Here is a 10,183-nt window from a genome sequence, read left to right as displayed (position 1 = left end):
ACCACCCCTTAACAACCTACTACATGGCAGCCCCTTTAATGACATAATAATCATGTTTTTAAATCAAAACACAAGTGCTAAAAATCATCTAATATGCATGTACGAAAATCTTCAAGTTGTGTGCCTTGTTTTCTTTCAAAACATGTTCAAATAAATATTATGGTGTGATAGATGTTTGAAGGAAAGAATTATGGAGTGCCTTTGCGTTATATACGCCCGAAAATCTGTTGACGACGAAGAACGGGACACAACTTTGGCTTGTATTCTCTTCAACCCTACGAAAATCCTCCTTGGATGATATGTATGTGTGCCGCGTGTGTGTAGGGTGGTGAGGAGAGAATTTTCAGATTTTTGAAAAAGTGTGGCCGATTTCCTTTGGTGCAAAAGTGTAGGGTTTTGGGTGGAGATTTGTATATTATATAGTAAATAAGGTTATTAACTCAAGTTTAGGCCTATTAAGCCAAGTTTAGGCCCATTAAATGCTTAATTAGAATTTAATTAAAATATTTAAAATAGCTTTCTTAAAATAAGTTTGTGAATTAAATAGCCGGGTTGTCAAAAAGTTTGTATTTTTTGTTGAAAATCCAACACCGATAAAATTTACGTCCCGGCGTATAAAATCACCTAAAAACCCCTTATTTTCAAAAATACTAAAAAGCATCAACCATATTTTAAATAATTAAAAATAATTATTTAATAAAAACATTTTCTATTTTTCAGCCCTCGGTCCCCGTTCCTCGATCGCATTTCGAATAACCTTTAAAAATACATTTTAATGCAACCATGTAGAATAATATAATTTAAACATGTAAATATGCATAACATAATTAATTCATGCAATTAAAACATTTAATTAAAATACAGGAGAATTTAATAATTCAAATGCATGTGGTTCGCGTGGACCTTTAAATTTTCGGGGCGTTACAATCTTTCCCCCTTAAATTGAATTCCGTCCTCGAAATTCGCTTATCCTAGATAACCCAAAGTTTAGGCTTAATTCTAATATCCCAAAAATCCACGCTTCCGCTGCGCTACTCTGATCAAACTTAATTTCTAGAATGTCCTTACGTCTTCTTGATCCCAATTAAATTTTCTTTCTAAATCCTTATTTTCAGCTCGCAACTTAAAAGACCCAAATGACTTGGTGCTATTACTATTATAACCTCGAATTTCAATTTTTTTTACAATTCCCAATATTAAAAGATGGATGACCATACTTATCTTATATTACTTTCCACATTAAATACTCAAAATGTTCGTCAACTTATCATATTTCAACTTTAAAATCCCAACGCATCCGCTAACGCTTAGATTTTCAAGCCTAATATCGATTCACCCTTAAAAACTCTTGATTAAAATTTTTTATAATACTAAAACCAAGATATCCCAAGGTTCTGAATATTCTTAAAAAGTCTAAATCCTCAAAATTCTTATTATTTAACCCATTCAATTTGTTCTTATTGCTAACTAGTCCCCAAATTTCCTTAACAATTGCGAAATAAATTCTTAATTTCCTCAAAAATTATCCTAACTGATCCTTAATTTCGAAAATTCCTACAATTAACCAATAAATTTTTGGCATTCTTAATTTCCTTCTATTGGTTTCCCATAACATAAATTTTGATAATTTAAACTTATTTACCCAAAAAACCAATATTACATTTCATCAAAACTTAAAATCCCAATTTATACATTTTCTTATTCCCAAAGTCGTTGTAAATCCTCAAATCATTATTCCTTACGTCTAATTTCCAAAAATTAATTCGTCTAGTAACCATGAATCATAATATTTTCTTAGAAAATCTACATGTCCCAAAACATTCATAAAATTCACGATTAACTTATAGCCCAAAAAGTAAAACGTCAATACTAAAACCCAAAAATCACATAGTCCAATTCCACCACAAACCAACATGCGTTAAAATCAAATAATTTTTCATTTCGTATCGTATCACGTATAAAAATTCTAAAGCATAAAAATCATATATTATCATAAAGCTATTAAACATGTGACGTAAACATATGATTCATATAATTATGCAGGTAACATCATAAAATCATATAAAACATGTAAAAACTTACAACTTTGAGGCTTGACGACTGATCTTCCCGGTGCTGATGGTGGCACAACCCTTTACAGAACCATTGCTCTGATACCAATTGAAACGTCCCGTCCTTTTTATTGCTTTAAAAGTACTAGAAATTTTTTTTTAACACTCAATTTTCGGCCATGTACCTTTCTCACATGAACATATTTTTATAAAATATTTTACCCTTTAAAATTAAACATTAGCCAACTAGCATTTTAAAAACCAAGTGCAATAGTGATAAAATGAAATCGTCGCATATTTTACCAAACCTAAAAACAATAATTTGAAAAGAATAGCCCATACTAAACCTCTCAAAAATCTCTCAAATGCATAAATAAATAATCTTAAAAATCTTTAATCATAAAGCATATTGCGGAAAATGTAGCGCTGGTCCTCGGGTTGTGTGCGCCTTCAGTCCAGTCAAATCACTCATCAAGTCCTCCCTCAATACCACCTGCATCCATCACACCTAGTGAGTCTAAAGACTCAACACACCATAATCTTTATAACGAGTAATACGTAATACAGTCAACATATAACGGTGAAAAATACCTGTACTTAAAATATCGTTTTCATGAAGATGCATAAACATAAACATAAACATTTTCGTAAACATTTTCATGATGCATAAAACTTTAAACATAAACATTTTCATGACATGCAAACAAGAATTTCCTTTTCCTCAACATGACATGACATAAAACATTAAACATAATCATGAACATTTCCTTTTTTTTCCTTTGTTAATTTCAGATCGTTAATTGTGACTTTCCTGACATGACATGACATGACGATGGATCCATCTACGTGAAACCTCAGTACTGGGCGGCGGGGGACACCAGCAACACTCTCACCGGTCAACTGGGCCCTGGCCTATCATGATCGAATAGAAATACGCTCGTCGGGGTTCCCTCGGGGGCGTTTTCCCATAAATGGGTTCCCTCTGGGGCCTTTTCCCCTCACGACATTCTCATTCTTACCGTTACCACATGACCGTTACCACATATTCGCAATGATGGAAACACGATCGTCATGGTCCCACTAGGACCATAACCCTCACGACGTCGCCAACATTAACGAATTAGTCACAATCACTTCACATCCTTCAACATTTTACATTCACATCACTTAGAAAAATCATGAGTAATATTTACATTTTTCATTTTGAAACCAAGCATGCAACACGTATTTTAAATGTCTTCTTAAATCATAAAAATCATTTAGACATTTAAAAATCATAATTTACTCATGAACAATTCATAAACATTTAAAAATAATCGTAATTTCATAAAAACAGCATTTAGGGCACTGCCATGACCTTTACTAATTTTTTTAGGTGTAAAAAGATCGTTTTACCCCGGACTCGACATTTTACGATTTCGACTTTTTTCTTGATTTCATGACTCTAACTTGTCCCAAATAATTATTTAAGCTTACATGAATTTTTCCATAATTTTATTTAGCTTAAATATTAGACTTTTTTATTTATCTTTACTTAATTGTTTTAACGGTGTTTTAATCCCGAAAAAAATCCCAAAATTTAATATAAAATTCCCAAATTAAAAACTTAGGCTTCTAATAATTATTTAAGCTTAACCCTAATTTTTCATAATTTTATAAAGCTTAAAACTAGGCTTTTCAATTAACTCGTTAATTGACGTTTCGTGCGGCAATTAAATTCCGAATAAATCCAAAACTCGTTATTTTGATCCCAAATTTTAAACATAGCATGCCACCCCCGTGGACCCATGGATCTATTTTTAGTCTTTTAATTTTCGTTTTTGACCCTTTATCGAACGCACCGAGCCATCTCCTAATTTACTCGAGCCACGCCCGAGCCACCTTGAGCCAAAACCTAGCCAACTCATTTAGGGACCTACTGTGCAAGCCCAGCACGAAAAACCAGCCTTGGCCTGCCCAAAAAATTCTGAAACTTGGCCCAAAAACCTGCATGTGTTGTGTGTGCGCTTCCTTGTATGTCTAGGACTCTTAACCCAACTAGGACTCTCCCAGCCGAGCCACCACCGAGCCCAAACGACCCTAACCTTCCCTGGATCACGCCCAGCCCCTGCCCAGACCAGCCCAGCCCCTGAACCCAAGCAGCGAAGCCCCTGAACCTTGACAGCAACTCACGCCTAACTTGCTGCCAAAAAGCTTCTCCCTCACGTTTTCTGTGCTTGGCTCGAGCCCCAGCGAGCCACCCTGCACCAACTCAAGACCAGACCATCTAGGCACCCTACTTGACCCTTAGAACCCATAGGACTCGAGCCCCAGTTGAAAACCGAAGCCACAACACAAGCCACCAGAAGCAGCCGAGAACCCACATAGACATGGACCCTACGTTTCTGTTGCTAGGACCTAGCCAACCACACCAGACCATGAACCAGCCCCTTGTGCCCCTTCTTAGGACACTAAGGGCCTAACCTAGCCCAGCCCCAAAGCCCCTGGCCGAGCCACAGCCCCTGCACAAATTGCTGCAACCTGCGCTACCCTTTGCTCTCTCTCTCGGGTGGAGTCCTAGCTTGCTAGGACTCCTCCCCAGCCCATGGTCTCGAGTCCTAGCGTGGCTACTCTTCCCTTGACCCTTCACGGACCCAAGCCAAGCTTTGGTCCAGCCCCAGCCGAGCCAAGCCACAAACCACCCACCAACCGAGCCCTGCAATCCACATGATACCTGATGGTTTCCAGCTTATTTTATTCAGTTTGCACAACGTTTTTGGTGTGATATTAGGACCTTAAATCTCGTGTAAAACCACCCCTTATCATCCTACTACATGGCAGCCCCTTTAATGACACAATAATCATGTTTTTAAATCAAAACACAAGTGCTAAAAATCATCTAATATGCATGTACGAAAATCTTCAAGTTGTGTGCCTTGTTTTCTTTCAAAACATGTTCAAATAAATATTATGGTGTGATAGATGTTTGAAAGAAAGAATTATGGCGTGGCTTTGCGTTATATACGCACGAAAATCTGTTGACGATGAAGAACGGGACACAACTTTGGCTTATATTCTCTTCAACCCTACGAAAATCCTCCTTGGATGATATGTATGTGTGCCGTGTGTGTGTAGGGTGGTGAGGAGAGAATTTTCAGATTTTTGAAAAAGTGTGGCCGATTTCCTTTGGTGCAAAAGTGTAGGATTTTGGGTGAAGATTTGTATATTATATAGTAAATAAGGTTATTAACTCAAGTTTAGGCCTATTAAGCCAAGTTTAGGCCCATTAAATGCTTAATTAGAATTTAATTAAAATATTTAAAATAGCTTTCTTAAAATAAGTTTGTGAATTAAATAGCCGTGTTGTCAAAAAGTTTGTATTTTTTTTGAAAATCCAACACCGATAAAATTTACGTCCCGGCGTTTAAAATCACCAAAAAACCCATTATTTTCAAAAATACTAAAAAGCATCAACCATATTTTAAATAATTAAAAACAATTATTTAATAAAAACATTTTCTATTTTTCAGCCCTAGGTCCCCGTTCCTCGATCGCAACTCGAATAACCTTTAAAAATACATTTTAAGGGAACCATGTAGAAAAATATAATTTAAACATGTAAATATGCATAACATAATTAATTCATGCAATTAAAACATTTAATTAAAATACAGGAGAATTTAATAATTCAAATGCATGTGGTTCGCGTGGACCTTTAAATTTTCGGGGCGTTACATTGCGTCTTCGGCATTTTTTCAGAATCTTAAGAGGTAACGTTATTATTTTTGTTCATTATATTTATTATTGTTCGTTGGGATGGTACAGGGACGGGGCGGAGGCGGGTTTGCCATCCTCATCCCCATCCCCGTCCCCTAATTATATCCCCGCTCTCATCCCCGCACCCATCCCCAGATCTACCTAATCGGGGAATCCCCGTCCCCGAACCCGCGGGGATAAAATCCCCGTCCCCGTCCCCGAATCCATTTGAAATACCCGAATACATACATATATATATTACTGTATATATTTTTTTATATAATATATATATATATATATATTACGGTATATGTATATATATATATTATCGGGGCGGGTTTGGGAGGGATACCAAACCCGTCCCAATATATTTCGGGGATTTTTAAAAATCTCCGAATGCGAAACCAAACCCATTAACATATCCTCGAACCCGTCCCGTTTCAGGTTTTCCCCGCGGAGCCTCAAAACCGCGGGAAAAATTGTCATCCCTAATTGTTCGTTGATTTATTGAACTAGATTTGATTCTCTGAATTTTTTATTGAGACAATTAATAATGAAATTTTTTTAAAAATACGTTTAAATATATCTTTTTTAAAAAAATTACATTAGTATTATATGTTTTTCTAACTTACATTTTAAGTACTAATTGTGTACTAATTTATGTTCTAAGAAAATTACATTAATGACAGTATTAATTATTAGTAATGTACGTTTTTTAATATACGTTTTAAGAAAATTACATTAGTAATATTAATGACAGTAATTTAAATATTTTTATTTGTAGTGATTAACTTTAGATAATAATGATAATAATAGTATTAATTGTGTACTAATTTTTGCATCAACGCTTAAACAAATTTAGAATTAAACGGAGAATATTAATGTATTATGATATTAATGATTTTACTAATCGTTTTTATTTAGATTAATTATTGTTTTAAATCATAGTAGTTTTAAGTAATAACAACAATAATAATAACTATAATTATTTTAATTACATTTATTATATTTATATGTTACTATTATAAGTAAAGATAATATAATTATTTATAGTAATTACTTTATTTATGTAGTATGAAAGTATTATTAACTTTTAAAAGAAATTAGTTTATTTTTACTAATTAGTTTTTTTTATCAATTCATCGTCAGCATATACGATTTATTTTTTACAGTCGAAAATTGCAAATAAATTTCGTTTACTACAAAATATGTAGTTACAATTGGGAAAACGTATTAGAGCGAGGGATTTTAATGGGCCTGGTCGCGGGGATACTATATCCAACCCTACCATCTTCAATAATGACATGGCTACCTACGTAAAGTAAGACCCTGACAGTATCCATGTCTGCAACCAAAAACTATGACATAATGTATACAATCATAACAAAATTTAATTATGAGTTTCTTATACATATATTAAAACTATGACATAATGTATACAATCATAATAAAATTTCAAGAATCACTTACAAGTTTTTTATTATTATTATTAAAATTTATATTGTCAAATCATTTTTATTAAAATTTATATTTAATAATATCAATGTTTGTTTTCATAATAATAAAAAAATTGTTATGACTTAAATTAAAATTTTAAGTTTTTAAACATGTGTTATTAAAATTTTCAAATATATCAATTTCTTATATTAAAATTTTAACAATTAAGAGTATCTATAAATTTAAAATAAAAAATAAATATAATAAACATAAACAAATGAAAAACTTACGAGATAAACTTATATTTGTCAAAATTGTTTTTCTATATAAGCATATGAAAAAAAAAATTCCTTAAAACTTAATTTAGTTACTAAAATAAAAGTTTAAATTAAATTAATTCTAAATATATCATTGAATAAAAATATATTATTATTATTATTATTATTAATTTAATATATGTACTGTCGAGGCGTGCAACTTTGAAATAATTTTCTTAAATGCCAAAGACGCAAGCTAATAAACAAATAAAAATTTCTGAAGACCGGTGCTGAAAAGGGACATGCTCGGTGCTCGACGTCAATTAAATAAGCAGCGAGTTAGGAATTCTTCCGTGGCAGTGCAAACCTCTCAAAACATAAAATATATATATATATATATATATATATATATATATATATATATATTAAATAAAGTAATCAAATAATACCATGTAATATTTTTTCCTAAAAATTGTATTTTTACAAATGAAAAACAAATTTTTTTGAAGGGGTTTAGCTACCCCGAAACATATATTGTGTTTGAATATGGTGTTGTACATTGTATGATTCAACTCCAGTATGCTCCGTCATGTCTGGATTATGCATTTGTATGATTATGAAATTATATAAAATAAACCTCTCAACTTAAACATTTTTGTTTCTAATTAAGTCAAATGGTTTTTTTTTTTTAACTTTGGTTAAATGATCTCAACTTAAAGGTAGTTTAGTCTTTTAAAGGATGAGTATTGTTTTTAAAAATAATATTAAAATAAAGAGGCTTGGTTTGTTATCGTTGCCACCTGGATTCAAATCAGGACATTTGTGTCTTAAAACAATTTTACCAATACACTATAATAACTCATATTAATTACTAATGATAAAATATTACATATACTAAACTGAAAATAGTCGAGATCAGTTTACATGAAATGAAAACAAGTTGACATGAAGTGAAAATCAGTCGATAACAGTCCATGTGAACTGAAAATAAATAAAACTTAGTTTACTTTGTAGATATAACTGAAAATCAGTCAACAACCGTGCGCAATAACTAACATCCATTCTATAGCATTCTACGTGAATTGAATAGTCGAAAACCAGTAAAAAAATCAATCAAAACGGGTCAAAACATGATTTTGTTAAAAAATATCCAACAAAAATGGAAAATTGTGCATAACACCGAATAAATAATAATTATTTTTTTTCAAATAAAAATTACTTGGTAGATTTATAATTCACACATAAATATCATATCTTATGCAATTTTTCAAAATTTTAAAACTCACAAATATATTTAGTTTTATTGGATCATTATTTTTTTAAAAAAAATACATATTATCTATAAAAAATAGGTCTCTTGTGAAACGATTTCATATATTAATTAATGTTGAGTTTTACGTTGGTTTCTTAGCCACAACACATATGGGAGTTCAAAAACTCGCTTTAGCTACGGTAGGTCGTGCACTTCTTAGAAAATTCAAGGGTCGTGACGTATGTTAATTGAAGTCTATTTAATTTTCATGGCAGCGAAGTATGCATTTTTAATATTTTACAATGGATTTTGATAAAGAAGTCTATGTAATTTTCATAACAGCAAAGTATGCATTTTCAATATTTTACAATGGATTTTGATTAGGAAAAAAAAGAAACCTAAACTTGTAATTAATGTACTAATATGACTAATAAATTTTCTTTTCCGGTTAATGTGATATAATTAATATGGTACCAACGTTATAAATTTGAGATGAGATATTCGTTTATAACCCAAATAGATATATATATATATATCATTCAAATGATTTTTTGTAGATAGGATGATCACAAAGCCCGACACCTATAATTTGGAAGACCCAAAACAGGTTTTGGGCAAATTCAAATATGAGAACGTAGTTACCGTTTGCCCACACACACAATACACGCACTTAGAAGGAGAAGACCAAGCCGAAGCAACCAAAGAGAAGATGATATCCATATCCACGAGGAAGCCACTTCGGGACATTCCGAATGCCAAAACTACTAAAAATTCAGCCAATTTCCCCGAAAAATTGACCAAGAAAGTGAAGAACTTGTGGAAGATGGTTTCGTTCGAAAATATAATAACAATCTATCTGAATCTGCTTTGGCAACGGCTGCCATGAAAGGCTTTTTTTTTTTATATAAACTGCAAAAATTCATTCATGTAGCTTTTTCCTTTCATAAAATTGTTTTCCCATTACACTCATAGAAGGTACATGTTTAAAATTTGACATAACCAAAAGCACCCCAATGATAAACGAGCCCACGAGCACCTTCCGAATGGGAAACATCCATGGAAAACCACTTTAAAGAAGGAACTGTGGACAAATGTCAAGTCTCCCAACTCCTCGCAAGAGTTCGACATAAAAAAATGAAGGACAGTGGCGTGTAAACATCTACAAGGATCCAATATGGAAATAACATAGAATAACATGACAATGATCACTGCCATGGCAAAAAAAGTCGTCATGCCCTTAAATTTCTCTAGAGAAATCGAAGCGCCTCCATGTTAATCATACAAAGCAGGAAGAAGGAACCAAATTGCATCACATAGGACTCAAGAAGAAGGGATGAAGATTACCAATAGATGCAAAGGACGAAGAAAATATGAGTAGTAATCGATCCTTGAAGAAGGGAGGACCAAGATTTTTCGGGCTCTGAGGACAGCTATGAACGATTTGGAACTAG

The sequence above is a fragment of the Primulina tabacum genome, chromosome 3, assembly GCF_025594145.1.
Source record: "Primulina tabacum isolate GXHZ01 chromosome 3, ASM2559414v2, whole genome shotgun sequence".
Taxonomy (NCBI): domain Eukaryota; kingdom Viridiplantae; phylum Streptophyta; class Magnoliopsida; order Lamiales; family Gesneriaceae; genus Primulina; species Primulina tabacum.
The sequence above is the reverse complement of the archived record's forward strand: the minus strand, read 5'-3'. Positions refer to the sequence as shown.